This window comes from Anser anser, assembly GCF_964211835.1.
Source record: "Anser anser genome assembly, chromosome: 3".
NCBI classification, from domain to species: domain Eukaryota; kingdom Metazoa; phylum Chordata; class Aves; order Anseriformes; family Anatidae; genus Anser; species Anser anser.
In genome coordinates, this window is record NC_139722.1 from 120,814,455 (window position 1) to 120,838,137 (window position 23,683).

The following is a 23,683-nucleotide window of genomic DNA, read 5'->3' on the forward strand; positions in this document are numbered from 1 at the left end:
CAAGTGAAGTAGCTAGATGCATCGGAGGCAAGCCCCTGGAGCTGTGCAGCAGTTCACCAAAAACAGAAGTAGTTTTCTGAAGAAGTTTTAAAGATTACTTGGGATTATAAGCACAGGCTGACTCCCAGTTCCTGAAATCCTGCAGAAACTTCTTAACCTTTGAAGCCTGGGGATTCTCTTATATGATTCTGCAGGGGTCTGTTTGGCAGCAAGGACCAAGAATTTTCCTTGACCAGACAATACTTCTGAGAAACCAGAGACAGATGATCCATTGAGAGGGGAGTCGAGCCATCCAAGTTGTCTCTTTTTTGTCCAACTATCCTGGAAATTTCTTGTTAAGGGTCTAAATAAGTGGTCTGAGATGAGGGAGAATTTAGAGAGCACAATAATTGTGGTGAGATCATGATTCATGATCTAGATTTTTACGTATCTCGGTACTAGGCTTTGGGGCCTCATATGACTAATTCATGGACTGAGGACCAGGATTGCAACAGTTGTTCATATCACAGGGATTTTTTTAGGTGAAATTAATACTTTCCTATTGTGTTCTTGTTGCATGCAGACTTGCTTTCTGAGTTTGTGGTGATGGGAAAGAAAAAAAAAAGTGTAATACATATTCTCTTCTGTATCTTGTTTCTCTTTTGTTTCACTGGGTTACTTCATACACCCTTTCCTTTACCTTCATATCTAACTGGTGTTCGTTCCTTGGTGAACAGCTGTCCTCTGTGATCACACACCCTTCATGCAGCATGGAAGCAGGAGCTTCTACAGTCTGTAAAGATAACTTTGCTTTTCCATTTGGAGAAATAAAAATTAAGGAAAAGCAAACTGTTCATCCATGCAGTCTAGTCTCTGGGTTTGTATTTTGAAAATACCTTGTCAGAAGGACTAAAACTGTATTTTAACAAAAAAAAGAGGGGGGGGGGAAGCAGATCATGGGGGTAGGGCCATACTGAAGAATGCCATGTTAATATATTTTTATTTGGAGTAGTTGGTTTGCTTTAACCATGTTTGATATGGGGCAGAAGGACTGGTAGAAAGCATCAGCAAGTGTTAATATATTGCTGCTGTGACCTGATCAGTAGGACTTGATATTATGTGAAGTACTATATTGTGTTTTTCTTTCATGGCTCTTGCTGATCTTTTAAAAGAGAAGGTGCTAGAGAATTCCATTAGGTTTCATTTGTTGGAAAATTAACTAGGAATATGCTAAGTGACTTGACCAAAGAGTGCAACCTGTCATTGCTAAAGATTGTAACAATAAATGGATTTTCTTGTGCTTTTTATATGCATGTATTTGGGAAGTGCTTCCTAATCTGCTTGAAAGGACATGTAGGAAAGGGTCATATGGACTTGTTTATCCCTAATGACCTTTGCATTTCTAGGACTATTTTTTCCAGTTTTTATTACTCTAAGATGAACAACCTTTGCGTGTTGTCCCTGTGTTTGAAAAAGGTGGAAGTTGTCCTCTGAAAAATCCTGGTGGTTTGGATATCCAGATGGGTTTCAGTAGGTGCATCTGATCCCCAGCTTTCTAGTTTTGCTTTAAGGATGTGAAGTTACTGGCAGTCTTACACATATACAAAAGGGTAAGGAAATGAATTGTTATTAGGGAGTGTTGAAAGAAGCGATTGTCATTGAAGAGCTAGAAAAATGTTAATGTCAGGATTGACAAGGAGGTAATTATACCTCTGTAGCTTCGTATTCAATTGATGCTTACTGGCAGGAAATCTGGGGAGCATTTCACTGGCCTGTAGCCTGCCTCATTCACAGTTTCTGCCCCTCTTCTAGGTCTCCTGGTCTCATTTGTGCCTTCTGCATATGTGCACCTGTATACACCTTCTCAAAGGGGGTGGGAGTAGGTTACAGCCCTCTTTCTGCTTTCACCAGGTGTAAAAAGATAGTTTCATTCAGATCGTAACTGCAGACTGTAATTCAATTCATTGGAAGCTATTCTCAGTTATGAGAACAAGGGCTGTACTTTGGTATTTCATGTGACTTAAGTTATTTGTGCTTTACAAGGCAGGGGCTCGAGGGAAGTTCTTGTTTTAAATACACCATAACACTGTCTCTTCTCAACTCTCTGGGTGTTCATAAGGGTGCTTGTCAGAAGAACCCACAGCTTTGGGCTTCTTTCCCCCAAGGAGGTAAAAATAACAATGACGGGGAATCAGTGTGATGGTTTTATTTATGACTAGTTTTTTTTTTAAGGCTGGAATTCACCATGAGTGGGAATTTGCACTTTCCATGTGTCATGTGAAGTTTCAAATTCTGACATCTTTGAGCTTTTCAGAATCTTGCTATAAACTGCTTGGGCTAAAGATGCAGGTATTGTGATTATCCAGCTACTTGTCATACCAAAAATGATGTGCTCTTTGCAGTACTATGGTCCTTTCTGGAAAAGGGTGAGCTAGCACGGGAGGCTGCTCTGTTCACAGTCCAGTTCCTAAAGGCAAAATAAATGCCGGACCATGCTGAGTGCCTGTAATTTCTGTCGATGGGGAGGCAGGTGCCAGGAGCTCTTCATAACCGGCCTTCCAAAACGATCGGCTGGCAATTCACAGACATAAATAGCTGTGGTACTAATTTTTAGAGGTGCTCAGCACCATCTGCTCTCAGAGAACTCACCTTACTGAAGAGAAGGTTAAGTGGCTATTTAATCATGGTCTGTAAGTACCCACTGAGGGATAAGATGTCTGGAGCGAAGGACTCGTTAAAGTAGCAGGCAAAAAACACAAGATCCAGTGGCTGAACCGAAGTCAGCAAAGATCAAATGGGAAATGCGAGGTGTGTTTTTAAGTGAGGGCAATTAGTCCTTGGAACAACTTGCTGGTGGACGTGGCTCAGCTGCCCATCACCGCCAGAGTTTAAATAGCATCTTATGCTCTGTTGCCATCCCAAGTGGCTGGGCTAGACAGAGGCATGGCAGGGAGGAATGCCGTGACCTGTGTCGTGCAGGAGGTCACGCGAGATGGTAACACAACCCTTCTGGCTGCCCAGCAGTGCACCTGGAGCCCGGGGAGCTCCACAAAGCCCCGTGTCAGAGGGGAATTTCTTCCAGTGGCTCTCCAATGTTCACAATTAGCTTTCATTCTCTGGGGAACTACAAAAGTCTCTTTGTGTACGGAAGATATATAAGCCTTACAGACGGACAGTTACTTTACTGAGATGGAAGTATAAATTCAAGTCCCTGATCTGTGTCAGCCAGGGCAAGTTTTTCATCATACGTTGCAAAATGAGACAATGCATAGAACTGAGTCCAGCCCTCCCGTCATCTTAGCTACTGACCTGTTGGGTTAAATACTTGAAGTCTAATCCTGACAGCTAGTTTGGGGACAGGAGGGAAAAAAAAAAACTCTATGAAGTGCTTCAGCTCCAACAAAATGTGGTATTTTCATTAAAATTTCCAATTAGATCATGTGCTCTGGACCTGTGAAAACCAGCTTTCGGTGAGCAGGAAATGAGACAATCACCTAGCGATTCTGGCTGGAAGAAATCGAGCTATTTCATTGACGAGACGATGCAGTTCTGCAAGTAGAGGGCTGACTGTGGTCATCTTTGGGGGCACAAGGTCAGGGGGAGATGTTCTTGTTGGGGATGCAGAAGGGAAAGGCCCTCCAGTTGCAGGGCGCAGGGGGTGGCAGGAGGAGGGCTCCCCAGGCTGGACCACAGGTGGGCTGGGGTCAGAGCCTGCAGCTCTTGCCTCCATCCAGTAAATGGAGCTGCTGGGCGTGAGCAGAAAGATGAGATCTTGCCCTCGTGCTGCTGGCATGGTGTGCTTTGTGCTAATTGTGGCACACTATTGCTGGAGTCTGCGTAAGTGCAGACTCCAGTTCATGTGTGCTGTCATGCATTAGCAGGGGATGGTTACCAGGGCTTCATTTTTGTTTTATTGAATGTTTTTTGGACTGCTTTCTGGATACTGAGAAAACGTCTGCAATCTGAACTTCTTGAACCTCCAACAGGAAGGATCCTTTCTGCCTGCAGCATGAGTATTTGTCAGCTCTGTTTTTTTCTGTCGATACTGAGCATCCCAGAGAGGCACCCTTTATCTGCTTTCTTCAAAGAGTAAACCACCTTATCAGCTTCCCCTGTATCCAAAATCCTCATATACGTACCTGGCACAGCAGTCGGATCAGCTGGCAGGTCTGCAGTGCCTGGGATCCAGTAACACCTCACCTGCACAGGATGCTTTCCTGTTTCTTCCCTGAAAATGTCTTAATGGTGGGAGTGGAGGGCAGGGGGGAAAAAAAAAATGTAACATTTAACCCCAGAACAGGGCAGGAAGAACAAGAAAAGCTTGTCTTGGACTCCTCAGCATTTGGGGTCTGTCAACTGCTGCTAATTGCTGTCCATGCAGGGCTTAACTGTGCAAAGTGCCTCCTTTTTCCATGTCACTACAGAGCTCAGTGGCTTTATTTAAAGCTTTAAAGGAAATGAAGGGCTTGTAGGGATACAAGCTTTTCGTAGACTCATCTGCCACTGATATGGTGCACAGTTAATGCTAATAAGTTAATACCGTGTGTGCCTGGAAACAAATGCCTTTTCATTAATGCTGGAAAAGTCTGGCGGCTATTGGATTTGTATGCTTGTTTGATGAAATTACAATGAATCGGTGGTCAAAAGGATGTTACATGGTGATTTGCATGACACTTGGGGCAAATTGGAGCAGCTGTAGCTGACACGCGTGGTAAAATGCAGTGGTTACAATATTTTTGGTTCCTTAACTTGTCTCTAAAGTGTTACAGGGGTGTTGGTTTTCACAGGACATGTATAACTCAAAAAATTTAGATTGAGCATTTTTTAGTAGCTTGGTGTGCATTTTTCCTACATGTTTTAATCACATCTGAGACCACTTAAACTTCACATAGTAATTCAGAAACTGTAGAGGGAAAGACAAACTTTAACAGCAGGATGTTTTGGGCCAATAATCTCCATGTGCAAGGCTTCTCCTGCAATAGCTGGAGAGGAGTCACGGATGTCCAAAAGGGCGGGGAAACTGTTGTGGTCTAAATGCCCAGTCTGAGCCAAACTTTGGCAAATCCTGTGTTTTTTTTTTTCCTTAGGAGACCAGCGGTATTATTTAACAGCACACTACTTTGCTTCCTAGGAGAAGGCAGTCTGACCTTATTGAATAAGATGTGAGCATAGTGTACAAGTATAACAAGGGAGAACAATACAAGAAGATCAAAAATAATATCTTGAAAGCTTGCACTGGAAATCTCCAAAGAGGCCTGCAGTCGTCGTCTTTCCATCCCCCTTCCACAGACAAATATTAGACTAAGTTGTTCAAATAAAGTGTGCCCAGGGGAAGGGGGCATGGATGGCTTCATGCTGCAGAATATACATGAACAACCTCAATTGCAGTCAGGTAACCACAAGTAATTTGGACTAACATCTGGCATTTTATATGTATAGTCTTCATTCAGAACTATTATCATCAAGGGATTGGGGTGGGGAGGGAGGAAGGAGTAGACTCGATTGGCTTCTGTATTTTGGCTAAGAAGATTTAAACTTTGTGGGAGACATCTGCTTTATTTCACAGAAACAGAAAGCAGATGGGGATGACGACATAAACCAGACAGCAGTAAGGTGCAAGGTTAACAGGAATAGCTGTGTCTGCTCTTGAGATACCTGTGTATTTCTTCAAATGAGATAATATATGATTAGAAAAGATTTAATGGGATTTGTATTCATTATCAATATTGCAGTAGTAATTGTTCTGATATTGCCGAAGAACTACTGTGCTGTGTTCACAGGAAAAGATTTATTTTGCTGACGTACATTGCAAAAAAAGCTGGATCAGCAGTAATAGGATAAACTGATCTCTTCTGAAATATATGAAAAATATTAAAACTGCCAGTAGCATCACTTCAGAGGGCGTTTCCATTTTAAAGCTGGCCGGTTGAGAGCTGTCTCTGCCAGCAGAAGCTTGGTGGAGTTAACCCATCCCCTCGTGAGCCTGATAGCTGGACTTGCTGTGCCCGAGCGCCCTGTGTTGAGCACCAGCGCTGTCCAGACTCTGCTATACTGATGGGGGAATGCTGGTGAAAGCTCTGGTGACCTTTTTACAGCAAGGATTTTCTCTGATTTGGGAGAAAGATATGTCTAACCCTTCCTTTATTGCAAGACTAAGCAAGCTGCCATTCAGCTGAATCTCTAACTACATTGATTTTTGAGAAGGAAAAAAACATAAAAAGAGCAGCTGTAGTCATGGTCTCTTCCAATGCCATGGTGAATACAGTATTGGAGTGAGTCAAATAATAAACAGTGAGTGCAGCAGTAATTCAGGTTTGGGTAACTTGCCTGCTTAATTCAGAAAGCTCCTTCAAACCTGAGCTGTGAAGCCCTGGGTGTGGTGGGTGCAGTGGTGCAGCCACAGGTAGGCAGCCCCATGGCCCACCTTGTAGGCACCTTGAGACCATGCCCTGTGTCAAATGCAGCAGCTGCACGAAACTGGGGATTTACAGCCCCAAACACAGGCTTGCATGGAAGGGAGAATGAAGCTGGACTCGTCTGCCTCTGTCTCAGTGTAACATCTCTCCGCAGAGCCTGGTGCAGGTTCTACCTGCAATGGTTAAATCTTCCCAGCGCCCTGGGCAGCTGTAGTCACGGCTCAGAGCTCTGGCAGCCTGATGTTTTATTACTGTTTCTGCAGATCTTTAATGGGAAACACTTTAGTGTGAACTTCTTCCATTATGTTTACGCAGTCATATGCAACAAGGCTTTTTGGAAGAGCAGTTTTGTGCATCTTCATAATAAGTATATATTTGTGTGTGAGATGAAGAATGAGCACACGTGTTCAGGCAAGCGCCCAAGCACATACCTATATGCATGCGTATCCCTTCTCACTACTTCTGATCTCATCGTGATGTGGTTTTGGATGAGAGCGGCTTGCATGCTTCTGGACTAAATATTTTTTAAAGAGTGCTTTAAGCATACTTATAAATGTTAATATTTTTTAACACTGTATGTTTTAAAACTATACTTATTTACTTGTTTATTTGTACTAAGTCTAAGTGCTGGTATGTTTTAATGAAATTTTTCCAAGGATAAGTGCTTTTCAAGAAAAAAGGAGCTAAATATCTTAAGATGGTAAAAATCTTTTTCTAGACATGATTGTAATGATTTCACTTGGCAATCTCAAATGAAATACAAACATAAGATTCCTGTATTCAGTGTGAGAACTATAAAATGACAAAAAATAGTTAATTCAGAAGCTAAGTTTTTGTCCCTGTACACAGCATGTTTCTGTTGGTTTGTGATGCTTTGTAGCAGTGTTTTAGAAATTATAGGCTCTTGGTGTCTCTAATATTAAAATATTAAATATTTTGTTTGTGCCAGAAATGCTATATTTCTGGCAGAAATATTTCTGGTAGTAAAAAAAAAAAAATTAAAATCGGTGACATTTCAGAGTTCTGTGAAGGCTTTGGAAAAAGTCGCAGGTTTTTTGAGTTTGGTCAGCTTAACAGCGATTAAACATGCAATGCACTTTGGACAGGAGACAGGACGTCCATGCATTTTCTTATGAACATTTTTTAGTACTGGGTGTTAATTTCATTTATGTTGGAGCAGCTAAATTTATAAGCTTAGGACCCAATTTGCTTGGTCTCGACTGAAGCCCTTAGCTCAGGGATGAGGTGTCAGGATGGTAGTAACAGAATGCGCGCTTTGTGCATGAAGACTGCATGGGGTTCTTGCTGCACAGGGTGTCTGGCTGCCAGTTCCAGAATTGTGCCTCCGTATGCATACATATGGATCCTGGGCGCAGGGCTTGCCTACACCCAGGAGTAACCTGCACAGTGAGAAGGAACACGAGAGCTGGGCAATAGCCTCTCGAGTCTGGGGAGGGAGAGAGGGTGGCGAGCTGCTCCTGATGTGAGCACACTTCTTGTTTCGTTTTTATTCTTACTGCGTATGTTACTAGGCTTGGCAACTCAGAAAACAATCTTTCAGCAGGAAAAAAGAAAAAGGCTGGAATTACTAAACTATGGGCAAAGAGAACTTCTTGAAATTCATTTGGTTCTGCCCAGTACAGAGTTCGTTCCCTTATAGAGAGCTCTGGAAACTGGCTGGATTTTGAGCTATGTTTAAATGCCACTTTTTGGCTGCCTGCCTCTGAAAAGCCAAGGGTCACTGCTCAACAACTGAGTATAAGTGTGGTCGGTGCAGCAGGCCTTTATTTCAGTCATGCCGAACCAATTTTTGGTTTGATGGTATCACTGTCGCATACTTTTGAAACCGTTGTGAAAAATACTGACAGAAATCTCATTATTATTCTGCTTTTCCTGTCAGCTTATGGTGCTGTCTGACGGAGTTTGAGATGGCTGTGATCACCAGCCCTAATATTCACACACAGATGTATCCTTGAGTTTGGGAATTGGGATAAGAATTCCCTTTTGATGATTAAAAAAAAAACAAAGTTACCAGTGTGTTCATTAGGCTGTTAATCAAATGCTTCTACTAATGCCAGCAGTTAGAAAGATTTAATAGGTTTGATACATGGCTGTGGCACAACCCCAGCAGCCCTTACTGGTCTTACTGAATCTAAATATTTGTCCTGGCGGATGTTCCCTCGTGTTGATTCCCTGGTGTTTGTTTCCCTGTGCTCCCAAACAAACCAAGCCGAACCTCGAGTGTATGTTCAATGCTTCCCTTAAAACATATTAAAAATAACAAGAGTTTTGCTTGGAAGTCATTTTTTTCTGCCTCGTTAAGATGAACAGTTCCTGTTAGTAAGCCATCTTTAGAAGATAATTATCTTTTACGAAGAGATTCGTTTAATCAGTAACTTTTTGTTGTTAATGACTCTTGTGCAGCGATAGATGCTGAAAAAGGCACGGCTGGCAGAGTTGATTTGTAGGTCACGAAAAGTGAGGTGACTTGCACCGTACTCTTCACTTCCACGTGGGGCCACGTGTCTGGGAAGCTCATCATTTTGCGCTGGCTGGTACCCGATGCCTAAGAGAAGGGCAAAAGTTCTAAAGAGTGAATTTAGGCAACAAGCAGGGTCATAGAAAGGGGAAAGCTCTTCTGGCAAGGGTCAGGTTTTTAAATTCATAAAATGCTTTCTCTTGGCTTTGTGGTTGAGATGACTATACACAGCTTATCTTGGTGACCTCTTCCAGCCTTGTCAATCCTAAAAGTATCTGAGGAAAAAACGTCAAATGCAGCTTTGCAATCCCTTTACCATGCAGGGAAACGTGACTTTCCTGTTCCATTTTGAGGATGGTGATGCTGAAGCAGAGGGGAGAGAGGACAGAAGTTGTTTGCTGTTTTGGGGAAATCTCTTGTGGTCTGTGTGTTTTCAGACAGCCCTTGGGGGGATGTGTTTGTTCTGGGACTCATCCTAGTAAGGAGCCCAAGGCAGTGAAGATTGTCTTCCTTGCCCCTTTTTACTTGGGATCTGAACAGATCTGTTAATTTTTCTTAGTGTATTTATATGTATTAAAATAACTCCGTTCACTAACTGATTTATAGCTCTTTTATGGACTCTTGCGACCTGAGCTCTTTAATGTGTGAGATAAGGTGATGGAAATTAATAGCAATATTTAGCTCAAGTGATGGCAGCTAATGCCTTAATATCAAAACATCTCATTTCCTTTCGTCTTCCACGCATATCAGAGCGTGTTATATTGTCTTATGTGACTTTCCCGTGAAATAAACCTGGGATTTCAGAACTGATGCAAAAATTTAAATACTTGTATGTTAACTTTTTGTGTTTTCTTCCTTTTAAAAATAACCCCGATGTCTGGTCAGGGTAGATCTGATTATTCACTTTGCTTTTTAATTCTCCTATGGCAGTTAATGTTTTTGTCACCTGGTATTGTCTCTGCTTTATAACTACAACTTAAGATAGTAATATTCACTTGTAGCTCCTCACCATCCCATTCACTTTAAATGGGTGATACTCCCCGTTGGAAAAGTAAATTTTCAGGTTTCTTTCTGTGTGCTGAACGTGTTGTTAAATATTTGAATGTTCTCGATACTTAATCACTTATTTTCAAAGCCACAGAAAAAAGCTGACAGTCCCTTTGTTTATTTATAAGTAGGAGGCTCAGGTAGGGTGATTGTGTGTTGTGTCAGTAGCAGCATGAAAGGAATGTTTGGGGAGACTCTGAAATGTAAATTTGGTGAACAGCCTACCATGAGGGAACAAAGGCAGGGATTATAGGAAAGAATTTGCAAGCAAAAACAGATTAGAGGGACTTTGTTTTTCTCATTAGTTTCTGTTCCTTCAGGAGATCAGCTACAAATCACCCTAAAAACTCAAGAGTCCACTTGCAGGCTCTAGGATGTGAAACTGCTTCCCTTCCCCCCCCCCCCAACTCTTCTGTCCAAAACCAGCCCAAGAGGGGAGAGAGGACGAAAATGTGTGCTGTGTGTATGCTGATGGGTAGCGTTGGTCTGCATGCTTCGTATAACAATCTAATCTCTAAAATGAGAGAAACGTGTTCCTCTGAAACTTGTGCGGTGAGTGGGTAGGAATATGTGTCCTGAGCTGGACGTAGCCGAAGGACCCTGCTCATCCTGTGTTAGGGGCAGGATGGGAACAACCTGCAGCAGCTAGGGAGTTGCTTGCCCCCCTACTTCTGGCCTGTGGCTCTCACCTTCTGTGAACTCTGTGGGTGTGTAGCCTTAAATTGGATGATGCATTATTCTCATATATATTTTTTCCCTCTACTGAAGCCTTCAGCAAAGGTCCCTAGCATCTGTAGGTAGCACTAGGTCTGTTTTCTAGGAAGTGTTGTAAGCAGCTTAGTTAGCGGTGTGAGGAAGGAATTTTGCTTCTAGCTTTCAAGGAGCTGCAGGAATCTTCTCTTGGCGTGGGAAACCCACCAGGCCTGAAATCTCCTTTCCGGCTCAGCGTGGTGATCAGTCAAAGCCCCGTGTCGATCACCGCTGAACACCCAATTACAGCACGGATTTCCTAATTCCATCAAAAGTAATTTATCCAATGGCTTGGCTAGCAGTGTAATTGCGGTCTGAGAGTCACATTAGATAATCTGAGCAGACAGGTAGAACAAATTAAAGTAATAACATGGTGGAGCAGGCTAGGTTTGCAGAGCATAGCTCGCTGTCCCCTCATTTCCCCTTCAATTGTATGAGCATCGCTATGAATTTCTGTGGACCTTCCAAGCCTTGTGTTTTGCTTTCCACCAGCTCTGCTTTCATCGGTCATTGTGCTGCAAATAGTAGTAAGCACTGCGAGTTTTCTGTAGGTTATGCCAGAGTGAGAAGTTACTTTTAGAAATCGTGTGTTGATGAATTTCATGTGATGCAACAATCTCTATTCCGATTGTTACATCTTTTAAAACCCTGAATGCAGTTTATCTTGCAGACTAAGGTTTGCTAATCTGTTCAATGTGTTCAATACATACACTTGTAAAACCTCGTGTCTTACTGTTCCAGGGCATATACATGACGCTCAAATTTTGTTTGCTGTTTTAAGGCAAGCTTTCAAACACTTTTTCTTTCGGTTTATAGAATGTAATAAATTTTCTGGGTTGTGTGTTATCAAATTAGCACAGTTAAAAATAGTATAAATGCAAGTGAATTTTCTGTAAGATATGTAGTGAGTGAATATAGTATTTCAATTGTATACTGTGTTAAATGGTCAAATACAAAAGAGATTGTGAATGCTAGAATCAGCTGGTTTAGCATAACCAAAGTAATACACAGGCCAATGGAAATCATGTGTTGAATATTTGTTAGTGACTTCTATTTTTTTTCCTGCATGATATACTCTCCAGAGATTACCTTTCTACTTCACTTTCTGTAAGCAAATTGAGATTGGGAGGTATGTCATTCTTGTTGTTAGAGAAACAAAACGATAAAAGTGAAGGCTTGATACGATGAGGCTGGAGACTGATAGATCAATATTGAGAATAGTTTAACTTTCCAGTGTTGGCATGTTTACTGCTGAATGGTTTCTCTGTTCTATTAACATATGTATATATATTTCTAGCTTAGAGCAAGATTGGCTTTTTTGGCTTCTTACTCTTGAAGTCTATATTTATTCAGTGTATATATAAGGTTGGCTCAAAAGATAAACATGCTATGAAGATGCTAGCTGTCAAGAAAATGAGGAGAATAAACATGTCATTAGGTATTCAAAAACATTAACTGTAGTTTGCCTTAAGCGTTGTAGTTGGCGTTCACATTCTTTTTTATTGAAAAAAAGACAGGGTGTGAGGATGTTTCTATGAAAAAATGTTGCTTGTGCATGGCGGATCACTTAATGTAATATAAAACCACTCAGTAACTGCCACTCTAAAAAATCTTGCAGTGGAAAACTTATTTGCGTTATTTTAATATTAGGAAATAGTATTTCTTTTTGTGAGATAGTGCTCTGATTCTTTCAAAAGGACAGCCAAGTGAAGGGGGGGGTGGGAAATGAATGGAGGGTATCTTCAAAGATGCGATAGCATCTTGGCAAAAATACCTATCTCTCTACTGAAAGTCAGACTTCTTTTTTTTTTTTAGCTCTTCCTCAATAGCAGATGTTTTCTGCAAATGCCTAACTGGAGAGGAATGAATCCAGCACAGTTTCCCAGTGCCTCATGTTCACATCATATGAACACGTGAGCTCGTGCAGAGAGCCCTTAAAGCCAATTAGGTCTGGCAAAAATGCTGCCAGAAGGCCAAGGAGTAACTGGCACAGAATTGAGCTGAGACTCAGTGCTTCAAGTAAACCCAGCTGGGACATGGGCATGACAATAAAGCAAAACGTGTTTTTGTCACTGGTTGGTCGTTCAGTGGTTCAGCAAAATGCCTCAGTCCTCTGCAATCACAAACTTCAGTGCTGAAGAAAACCTTCCCTAAAATAAATGAAGGAAACACTTTTTTTCTTGGTTTCCCTCTGATGATATTCTGAATGGCTTTGTATTTACCATGCTGGTGCAATCCTTCTTGTGTTGTGATCAGTCTCTGATCTCTGAACTTTATAATTTAGTGTTTCTCAACCTTATAACCTCATCGTCATCTGCGTACATTCATTTCCATGTTTTTGAAATATTTTAAATTTAAGCCCTATTTTAATTGTAGAGTACTGTTTCTCATTTAGCATACAGCAGAAGATACACAATTGAGATTTCTCAAATTAAAATTAATTCTTGACTCAGGTGGCCAATTGTATTCTCCTGTGTTTTTTTATCCTGATAAGAAAGCTATAGGTTTCCTTGCTCATGATGAAATTGCCATGTAATTATAGTACTAATAATCTACAGTGCATTTTGAAGCCACTATAAATGCACAAGGGTTTAACTTTTTTATTATTCTCTATATGCTGTCTAACAAATCAGTTGATGGTTATCAAATTGATTTCAGTTGAATCAGTTGAGAATTGACAGGTGGATTCTTGGTAAATGGTGGGGTAACTGGGCTACTGGTCCAGTTAACTTGTTCAAGCTTCTCTGGTTTGCCTCATCAGTGTAACACTTCTTTGATTTAAAGCTTCTTAACTACTCAGAAAGAAAGTGATTCAAGGCTGGGTATTAAGTTACTAAATGGGTTCGAATGATTTACTCTTATTTTGCCGCTGTTGAACTGCTCAAAAGCCGGTAGGAAAATGCTTCTCCGGAAAGTTGGTGGTGTCATTACAGAGGTACTACAGAGGTGCAGGGATGTGGTGTATCTTTTTAGAGTTGTATGAAACACATGCCGAAATGAAATCTGGAATTATGTTCCAACTTGAATACTGAACAGCGTCACGTCGAAATGCTGGTGCATGTGTCTGATTGCCTCTAGTAGCATTTAAATGAAAGGACAGGGCTGTGTCCTCCTCTTGACCTGCCTGCCTATTTAGAGCTGAGCATCTGCCTACGTGGGTGAGCTCAGTGGAAGTGACTAGTTTCCCAAAGCTGGTCGTGCCCAGGGCTGCTGTGAGCCCCGGTGGCCTGGGCTTGGCTGTGCAGCGAGGTGGCTTTCTCTTGACATGCCAGCTGGGGAATTATTCTGTGGAGGTATTAACTCAGTGAAGAGATTTGACCTCCTGCTCTTTAGCAGGAATATCAAGTCACTGGATAATGGTGTTGTGTGCTTCCACTAACAAGGAGGTTGATTTAAAGTCTTATCAGTTGATGTTCCCACGTGGACCTACGCCAAAGAGCCTTCGTTGAGAACAGTGCTGAGCTAAAATGGAAATAATGTGCGCTGGGGGGGAATAGCAGCAGTATAAAAATATTCATAATGGCTTGTGTTTAAATAACACGCTGCAGCATCTTTCCACGGATGCACATTGTGGGTAATAAAGTAAACACATTTAGGTTAACTGCTGTAGACAGAGGCTGCATGCCAGTGAAGCAAACCCTTCTGCCCTTTGCGTGAGGGATTTTGTGGCGGTGCCTCAAAGATGAGATCTTACTGCCTTGCTTCACCTGGTGTGGCTCAGCCCTCAGGAGGAGCAATTCATCGTGGTGGTTAAAAAGGAAGAAAAGCTTTGCCACATGCATATGGCTGCAGAACAGGTGGCGGAGCGTTTTGATGCCATTTTAGTGGAAAATGGGGCAGTTTGCTGAAGGGGCCCTCAGACAAGCTGCCTGGTACTGCAGCTGCTTTATCTGCCAGTCTTGCTGGTGTATAGGAGCATCCCCTGTTTGAGCACGGGGCTTTCAAATATGAGCTGTGGGGTGCCTTTTGTTGCGCCTTTTGGTGCATCGGGGGCCATGTTGTTTGCTCAGCCATTATTACTCAGTATGCTGTCATGGGACCTGGGATAAACCTGGTCCACGTGCATCAGTTTTGGTGGATCCAGGCTCATGGATTACTCATGAGTTTTTTTTCCTCTTAGGGTCACATCAGCCTGCTGAGGCTGGTGATGACTGTTCTGATGGCCTGGCATTTTTCAGCATAAGCTGACTACTTTGAGTGCATTATTTTCTTCAAGTGCATAATAGTTTGCTTCAAGCCAACGAATAGATTAACCATTGTTAATCTGTTTTAAAGCTTAATTTCAATTCTTCTACTTCTGCTGCTTATTCTCCCAGTCACCCTGTGCTCAACGTATATTACCTACCCTTTATTATAGGGACCACGTGGGTAGGCGCTGGCTTGTTGGTGGCACTCAATCCAATGTACGTGTGTTTGCAGAGGGGCATGGGTGGATGTCCAGACATGCGTTCAAATGCCAGACAAGCACTCTTAATTGCTCACTGTCCTTCATTTATCTTTAAGATACTGATGCAAAATCCCGTTCCTCTGCAAATCTCCTTACACAGCATATATTTGACTTCATAACTGCTCCATAACTTTTACAAGAACTAACAGAAGAGATCGTTGGGCCCTGCAAATCAAAGTGCTGTTTCTTTCCAGTTGGCAATATGGTGCAGCTATCCAGCGTGAGATCGTCAGGCTTTTAATAGGCTAACGGAAGAGAAAAAGGAGCAGCAAGAAAAGGCACTGAAAATGTGCCAAGTGCAACAGAAATACACCTTAGCTCAGTCCTGCGACGGGGTAAAATACTGTGCCTTTCAGCTAATAATCTGGAATCCCATTACCACTCAGCCGTAAACTGAATTATTGGTGACGTACGGGCTGGATTATTCTATCTGCTTCTCGTACCATATATCCCAAAGTTGACACTTAATTATGTTGTCCCACAGCAGATCAAGTTTTACAACAGCAACAAAAGATTAAAACGGTTTTATATTGGGGACGTTCAAAGGATAAACAGCACTGTGTTATAGCAGGGAACTGCAGTCAGCTGTGTTGCCATCTGGGAGAGAAGCATTTCAAGTGCTATTAATATTTAAACCTTTTTGTTTTTTAGTTGGTAGCATTCCTAAAAAACTGATTATAACTCCATAGTAAATTTTGATGTGAAAGAAAGCTGTGAATAGTATTACAGCAGCAATTAATGTGGGCAGAGCTATAATCTCATTTGCTTTTAAGGTATCTTCTTCAAACACCATTACAGCAAGAGAGATCAGATTAGGTAGGATTTTTGGTGATAAATCTGCTGTTTCATAAACACTATTTGACACACAGGAGAACAGTGCAGACTATCTCTTTGCTATCTCAGCAGAGCTTATCCATTTTTTTTCCTCAGCTAATCTTTTTGATTCAATTTGGTAATCACTTAAATATCCTAATTGGCTGATTTTATTATTACATCCACTGCTAATGTGTTAATTGTTTTTATTTCCATGAAAGTTAAAAAATACTTCTCTATTTCAATTTGTTTGTCTTCTGCTCCATTTATTTCTATTAAAACATGATTTGTTTTAATTCTGTATTTCAGAAAATCATTATCATTTGTTAGCATGTTAATGAAGAAGGGTAAGGGCAGAGTGAAAAAGGAGAGGCACCCTTATGCAAGAGAATTGAATGCAAGGTAGAAATTTTGGGTTTAAATAAATTTGTGCGGTTGAAAGATGTCTGGCTGCATTTCATTCATCTAGTTTACTTGCAGTAAAATGCAGAAATAAAAAGCCAATCAGTGCCAATTCTCTGGGGTTTTACTGTCCCGGTTTCTGGTCAACAAGGCCCAATTGCCTCTTTACCTTCTTGAAAGCCTCATCCCTCTGAAGAAGGCTCCTGTAGCTGTGCCTAATTGCGGAATGTCTTTCTGCACAGCCCTGAGCCGTGGCAGGGAATTAGCTCCCCAGAGCAAGGATGCTTTCCTCTGAGGGAGAGCAGGGGAGAGGAGCAGCTTCTCATCAAGATGATACCAGGCCAAGGTACAGAAACGTCTAGGTCCCATCTGGGAATGGCTCACTTCATTACAGGCAGAAAACTCTCCTGATAACACTGTTTCATCAGTGTGTTTATCTTTTTCGCAATGTTAATTATTGTGGTGGCTGTGCTTAGTTACTCCATAGGCCAGCACTGACACCTACAGTGCCAAAACCAAGTAATTGCTAATAATATGTTGCAGTTGTATTTTTGCCTGCTGTCTTGATTCCCCCTGAAGTTGCAGAAACGGTGCACAGAAATAAGATTATGCTTACACTTCAAATTGACCTCATGCTGCACGTAGGCCTGTACACTTAGAGATTTTGCATTTACTGGGTCAAAGCTTGGAGTAAGGCCCACGTGTTTGAGTTTTCTCAGTTGTGTCAATGCCCTCTCTGAGCTAGTTCTGGAAGCTTTACCCAAACATTCAGCTTGCTCTATTTGCAGAAGGTACTCGTGGATCTCTTGTCTCTGGTGCAGACAGGCTTCTCGTGGTTCAGAGCTGTTAGTGACCCTCAGTATGGTTAGTGAAGTGCTCTTAGCTCTTTGAAATGTGAAGAGAAAAAAAAAACGAGCATCTTCCCAGCTGGTTTTGTTCTAACACAACCTAGAGTCCTTGTATGCTTCATTAATAATTTAAAATACCAAGGTTCAGATTACTTTTTAGTCATGGGAATAAAGAAGGAATTAGAATTCCCTGAAAACACAGATAGCATTAAGGAATCTAATACAGCTTTTGGAAGGATCAGCTGTCTAAGGGCTAGATTTGAATAGCATTTAATGAAGAAATTTAGGAGGTTTTAGGTGAAAAGTTTTCAGGATAACCAAGTGCATTGTCCTGTGTCTTATGTATATCGATCGCACTTCTGTCTTCTGTTTTTCTTTGTCATCCTGCCTTTTTAAATGAAATAAGTATTTCTAAACTCTCAAATGAAAGGACTGTGTGTGTGTGTGTGTGAGGCGGAAGTTGCTGCTAACACTATCAGGTCTCCTTGTAAATCTTTCTGTGGCTTCTAGCAATGGGGAAAGATTCTTGGGAAATTTGGGTGCTTCTAAGTTGTGAATTTCACAGAACCTCCTGCATGCCCACCCCTTCCTGTATCGCACTATAACTAATCCTTGCTTCTATAGGAGCAGTCTCCCAGATTTATTTCCACTGAGGGCTCTCCACTTCTTGCGTGTTATCTATTCCTAATATGAAATTTCAACAATATGCACAGCTTGTATCCACAGTAGTCATCTATCACTTGAAAGAAGGCTTTAATTAACAGAACCCTAATTTTAATAAGGTACTGAGCCATGATCTTGTAAATCCTGCCGCACAGAGAATCACTTAGTTCAGCTTCACTTGGAGCAATCCTCAGCAGTGTGGTGCTTTTTATGACGTTAATCTAGAAGGCCTTTTTGGAGTAACTTTTTTCTTTTTTTTTTACCTTGTAAGCGTATTTTGAATGACTTGTGTTATGCCTTTCAAGTATGATACTGTTGCTCACCTCCTGAACAAAAACTTCTGGTATGTCTGAACTATTCACCCCATGCCCACCCTGGGACTCCAAGGAGGTTCACTGCTCTCACGGCCTTTCCGAAAGCATCTTTGCCGCAACACCCAAGCCAGTCAAATTCCATTATTTTCACAGAAACCACTCACGTTCATCATTTCCAGCAAAGTAAATGGGTTATGCCACATCCCTGGCTGAGACGTGCTGGTTTAAACATGCTGCGCTTGACACAAGAGCAGAAGGTGGGAAGCGAAGCAGGGAGGGGTTGGTGCCAGCTTCATGTCCTCACATCGGAGCCAGCTGGTCACCAGTCCTCACCCGATCGCAAGTGACAGCAGCACGTTGAGCTGCTTCAACCTGCCATGAGCTCTCCCTGCTCCCAAGGGGCTGTTCCAGTGGCTCCGGAGATGTCAGGGCTGGAAAGCCATCTCCACGAGTGCCCTGTCCTTGGAGATGCTGCATGGAGCAAAAGTGGTGGCTCCCCAGCATCATGCTGAGGTCCCTGTGGTGGGAGGGATGGCCCCAGGGCAGCAGTGCCTGCTGCCTTCGTGCTGTCACCCACAGCCCCTGCTGCATGCAGCACCTAGGTGAATTTAAGAGTGAATGCCTAATGTGTTTTTTCGTTTTTTTCTTTTTTTTTCTGAAATGTCTTCACTGAGAATGAGCTGCTTGGGCTGCGGTGTTAATTTAATGGGGCTATTAGACAGGGCTCCCCCCTCCGAACCAAGAACCAGAAACACCAATGTATTTCCCTGACAACGGAAGAAAATTATATCATTCTGACGGTTTTTAAGCACTAAATATCTGATTGCTTGTCCATAGCAAAACAGAAAACTCAGAGGATTGAAAAGCACAGGGCGTGCTTTTTCAGATGATAATGACACAATAATCCAAATAGAAATAATTTGGTTGTGAGTAATCTAGATACCCTCGGTATTAACTGTTGTTGAACGATTTTGGACCTCTTATGTTTTTTTAATGGAATACTACGTTTTTTCCGAAGTTAATGTGTTATTTTGTATCACACTGACGATTCATTTCCTTGTGCAGATCATGTTATCTTCATCTCTACACTGTTGGGAGTCACACTTGAAATATGGATTTTTGTATTCAAAAAAAAAAAGAAAAGCATCTTCTAGCATTTTAGTTGAGCATAATTGTTCAATTTCCTAATCAACCTCTACGATCAAGGAGTTGCATTTCTAAAACTCGTTGGCTGGTGTCATTGTTCGTGTTATTAGTAAATTGTTTTGTCCTGAGTCAGCAAATGATGAGAAGTAATTTCTTTTGAAACTAAACAATCTTCCTATCGAGGGCTTTTAAAGGAAAACTTAAATGAACATTCGAGTTACTATTCAGACTGTGTTTATTTTAACTGATGATACATTTTCATTGTCTTATTGTCCTACTTGTGACTAGAATGTAGAATTAGACCTTGTGGTATTTGTGGCTCATAACATGAATAAATGTAATTTGATCTCATTTGTTCATCAGGTGGTAATTGAAAACATCAGCATAATGGATAGCATTTCAGTCTCAAGCTCCAACAAATTTTCCTCAGTTTAGCCCAAGTGGATGTGAACTTACTTTGGCTATGTTGCTTCAAGGGAAGTGATGGGAACTTGTTGGATGAATTGGTGTAAACTTTTTGGACCTGCACTTCTGTTGAACGCTTATAACTACTCAACTAGTTTTCACGATCTGTTGTCCTGTGAAGTAATAAATGGCCCAAATTTTCTACATGCTAATTAAAATTCCATTTCTCATGAATTCCTTAATCGAGAGCAAGTCATTATGTGCTTTGTTGATTCTTAAGTGCAAAGATAATTGCAATGGGCAGCATGAAAGTGGTTTGATTATTGCCTGTCGGCTCTTGTGAATTCTAATAGGTCTAATTGCATAGCATCAATTCATCATCTCAGCATCACTTCTTTTTATTATTAGCTCTCTGAATTGTAATGTGCTCATAAAGAAGTGTAGTAGTATATCAGGGATGACATGGTACCTGGCCTGTTGTAATTTTCCTTCCTTACCTAATGTTACTATGAAATTAAAAGTTTATTATACAGTTCTCCTTTGCAGCAACTGGTTGAAAAAATTCCCTGAAGAAAAGGATATTGTTTTCGTCTGAACATGCATGTGTTTCTCTACTAAATGACAGTCCTGTTGTTTTTTTTTTTACTGTGCCAGATCATTCTCATAAATCCTAACCCTCATGTTTGTTGAATAACATTGTATCAAAAGCTTTATGAAAGGGCTTGTTGTTGCTGAAAACTACTTAGAAGGTAAAGACTGTAAAGAGGTGAACTTCCCAACAAAACCTTTGCTGGTTGAGAAGCAGGAAAAAAGGAAACATTCAGGTATACTGGAATGGTGTTCTGAGGAAAATCAGGAGGGGGAGTTGGTTTTGTTGGGTATCCTTTTTTTTCCCCTTTTTCCTCTTCCCTCTCCCCCCAATTCCTCCCAAGCAAGGGTATCAGTTCAGAAAGTTATCATGAAGATAATTATAATTACCTGTAGATGAAATCATAATTTTGTAGATGAAGATGCAATGGTATGCATTCAGTTATTTTTAAGGACATACAGAAAAATAACTGAAAAATCCTAGCTTCGTTGGAAGATCAAGTTTCTGCTAAGTCCTGAAGTATTACTAATACTTAAATTATGAAATGTTAAAGGTCTGCCCAAATATTACTAAACTATATCTGGGAAAATATTCATGTTGAGTTTTTTTTAAAAATGGGAAAATACCATTGTGCTTACACAATGCTTTGCCTTTTTATAAATTGTAATGAACACAATGAAGTTGGCACTCTTGATTCCTTGTGCTTTGTGTCTCTTCCAACTGCTGCTGTAGCACCAGTGGCATCTGCAGATTGCTCAAAGTTTTAGTAGTCACTGATGCACAGTGATCTTCTACACACCGTGGCCCAGTGAAGTTTAAGCATATCACCCTGGAAATGGCACTGTTGAAGCCACTGGGTTCAGCTTTCTCTGGTGTGTTGCCTTTAGACATGGGAAGTACACTGAAAACATTTATGTGCACAAGGACAAGATGCTTACCTTGAATAATATCAAACGTTTGGCTTCTCTTGAAAAAAAAAATGCAATGATTTCATGAAAACACATGAAATCACCGATCTATGTAGGTTTTTTTTTGTTTTTGTTACTGCTGTCTTGTCAATCATACTTTTTCTTGTTTGTATATTGCTCAGCTGGCAAGGTCATCCAAATTGTTTGCTGCTTCATGTGCTGTGATTTCTGGCTTTTTGTAAACACACAGAGCTGATATTATTCTTGAAGGAAGTGATTTCACTGCTGAAATAGCAGTATGTCTTTCCCAACAGCCTGTGCAAGGGGAAATGATGTGAGGTACAACTTTGTACGTAGTTCTCTAAAAACTCCACCTAATCCTGAAGCTGGCATTAAAGTGGGTAACATGAGCCTGCAGCCTCTTCCTGTCTTTGTAGAGAAATGATGCTTTGAGCTTGTGGGCGCTGCGGGCTGAAAAAGACTTTTGCTTCAATAACAGGTGCAATAAAATTCATCAAATATTTTTCTCACTGTGGTTTCCCAAGTATTAAGCAGTTCCCCTCAGCAAGTTACAGCCTTGCATTTGGAAATGGCATGTTCCAACACTTCAGTCGTCCTTGCAAGTTTTGCCATTAGGAAAAAAAATCACAAAGGCATTACCATATTTCCAAATCCCTGCTATCATTTCTAGCCCGGTTCTTTCTCTTTCTAGTTCTCAGCTCCTACACACCTATAAACTATTTAAGGGGCTTGAGCCTGACATCCCACTCCTGTGGTTATCGTGAAATGCTAGTGACAGGCGAATGGATCCTGTGATATTACTTAGAGCAGAAGTTAAACTTATTTACATCAGTTTTCCTTCTACAGCAAGGCTAAGCTCAAGACCGCCCTTCAGCAGCTCTTTTAGGTCATTACCTGACTTTCCAAAAGGTCGTTTAAGTACATTTTCTCAACTGAGCTGAACAAGGTATGACACTAGTGTTTTTTCGAGAGCTTTTTGTAGCAATGGTGCTTGACATGAAGGAGAACAGAAACAGTGCAATAAGCCTCTGAGTTACTAACAGTTTGCTTTGCAATACTTGTTTTTTCTTGACCAAAAAAAAAGAAACCACCAGCACCACCCCAAAAAAGACCAAAAAAAAAAAAAGTGAAATAAAAACAAACTACAGTTGCCTTGCTTCTTATTTTATATGTTTCCTTCTCCTGCAAATTCAGCTATTTGCAACTTCCACTGATGCAAAACACTCAAGATGTTTGTCAAAGCTTGTTTTTCACTTGAATCCACCCGAGCATTACATATTGTACAAAATACCATACCACAATTTCTGTTAAATATCTTTGCTGGATACATTTCATTTCTCCACTTTGCTGTTGTATCTGCCAGCACTCAGAGCAGGCTTGCTGGAGGCTTCCAGCTCCTTCCCACCTCCTTGGTTCTTGCCTGCTTGGGGGCTCAAGCAGGCAGCTCAGGGACCACATGCCTCACTGATGTGGTCACAGTCTATGATGGTCACTGTGTGCTTTAACATGAATTCAAGTATCTGTCAAATTCAGGCATGGTGGCACAAAAGTAATCCAGGCAGCAAAAGGAGTACATCTTTTTCTCATCTCTGCAAAGGATCTGTCCTCTGTCTCAACTGAAGCCTTTGCTGTTACTTAGTTCTGCTAAACCAGTGTCTGTTTTTATCGATAATACACTTACTTGTTCTAGGTTGCTCAATTAGTTTGCAATATTCAGAAAAGCAATAGCTGTTTACTAATATTGCATGCAGACAGCAAAATTGAGGCTCTGAATTTATTCTCTAAAAGTGTCGAGTCTACAATGTAATATGTAGGCTGTGTAGGTATGTGTGTTTTCCATCATATTTCATCATACTTTTTCTGCTATTTCCTACTTGGGTTTGGGCGTGCTCATACCTCTAGCATCTGTTGGGTGGGTTTGTTTTTAAGCTGGGTTGCAGAGTAGTGAATTCCAAAAGCTGATGTTTGTTTTGTGGTCAGCTGATGAAACTTTTTTGAAGTAGAAAGTGGCTCTGAGGAAGAGCCTGGGAGGAAATGGTCAGAAGAATTTATCACTGATGCTCTGCATTTTCACAAGTTGGTATCTGAAATATGTTGCTATCAGGAGGGAGCTTTAGTATGGTTTCAGCCACCTAAATTAAAGTAGAATTGATGATAGAAAGTGAGATTCTTCTTCTAGGCATGAAGACTCATGTTACGGTTCAGGGAGCTGTCCAGTTATTTATCTTGTCACGCTTCTTTGAAGCAATTAAAGTGGCACTGCCAACTTGAAATCTACTTGGCTCTTACGAATGAGTTAAACTTGCTTTTGGGTACCACTTGTGTGCCTGTTCCCATTCATAGTGTTTGTGTGAAACTGGGGAAGGGAGAGCTCGTGATAGTGAAGAGGAAAATTGACAAATACTTCATTTTCTTCTCTCTTTATCGCATTCTGATGGGCCCGAAGGTGTAGAGGT

The 23,683-nt window shown here is 41.2% G+C and overlaps 1 protein-coding gene and 1 long non-coding RNA gene across 10 annotated transcripts in view; both read left to right on the top strand.

Moving 5' to 3' along the window:
* Positions 1 to 23,683, top strand: part of MACROD2 (mono-ADP ribosylhydrolase 2) — an 859,998-nt gene that overhangs the window by 465,359 nt on the left and 370,956 nt on the right. The gene's annotated exons all lie outside the window — the stretch shown is intronic.
* LOC310896642 lies at positions 928 to 22,314 on the top strand. Its single transcript, XR_014581705.1, has 2 exons — positions 928 to 10,396; positions 12,487 to 22,314. It is a non-coding gene; the product is annotated as an uncharacterized lncRNA (long non-coding RNA).